Source organism: Octopus sinensis, linkage group LG12 (assembly GCF_006345805.1).
Source record: "Octopus sinensis linkage group LG12, ASM634580v1, whole genome shotgun sequence".
Lineage (NCBI taxonomy): Eukaryota > Metazoa > Mollusca > Cephalopoda > Octopoda > Octopodidae > Octopus > Octopus sinensis.
Window position 1 is genome coordinate 23,863,003 of NC_043008.1, and position 1,092 is coordinate 23,864,094.

At 37.9% G+C, this 1,092-nt stretch overlaps 1 pseudogene; it reads left to right on the top strand.

Annotated features, from left to right (window-relative positions):
- The first annotated feature begins 651 nt into the window (after nucleotides 1–651).
- LOC115218149 lies at nucleotides 652–770 on the top strand (annotated as a pseudogene).
- Nucleotides 771–1,092: the final 322 nt, after the last annotated feature.

A 1,092-nucleotide genomic window follows, 5' to 3' on the forward strand; every position in this document is an offset into this window, starting at 1 on the left:
ATCCACCAGTACAACACAAAAAAAACGACCAAATATATGGCACACTAGGCATAACAACAACGTGAACTTCCAACCTGTTGTCTCTTGAGGTCTCCGGGTGAGACTTGGAGCCAACTTGTACAAATATAAAGCAAAAGTCAAACGTATAATAATAATAATAATAATAATAATAATAATAATAATAATAATAATAATAATAATAATAAAGTTTACGGCCATATCACTGTTTACGGCCATATTACATGTTTATGGCCATATCACTTTGAAGTTAATTGCTGTGTGGGCGTATAGTTAACTAAAAAAACCTTCTTTAGAAAACATCAAGAATTTCAATAAAAACAAGTTGACATCATCCATACTACTATTCCTTAATGAATACAACAGAGCAAGTCCTAGAAATGCAATTATAAATTTTACAGAAGAAAGACAGAAACAACATCTGGTCTTTCAATTAAAATCTTTATGTGTGTGTATGTATATATATATATATATGTGTGTGTTTGTGTGTGTGTGTGTGTGTGTGTGTGCGCGCGCGCGTGTGTGTGTGTGTGTGTATAGATATATATGTTTGTGTAACTATAAAGTAAAATCGAGCCTAGTTAGTTCTTAGATGGGTGACCGCTTGGGAATCCTAGGTGCTGTAAACGTCTAGTTTACGGCCATATCACTTTGAAAACATCGTTTTTCGTCCGATCACCGAAGTTAAGCAAAGTCGAGTTTAGTTAGTACTTAGATGGGTGGCCGCTTGGGAAACCTAGGTGCTGTAAACGTCTAAAGCCCTGATGCAGTACCAGGCAGTGACTCTCATGGCTTCTGATCTTAACTGATTGGAAGTGTTATCATGTACATTGTTTTGTCTTGGTATAAAAGATGGGCTACAGCAAATATTCTGCTCAATACCACAGATTTGCTTGTCAGTTGTTTGACCTTAACCTTAGTGGATGACGATATGTGCATCTCTGATCACAAGCAGAAGTGGGTGGGGAGCATCATTGCCATGTGGAAACATGGGCCTCTGGAAACATGGGCGTTTCGTTGAACATCCTTAAACAACCCTTATTCAGGGACCTTCTGAAGGGGATGGGCTCCTCG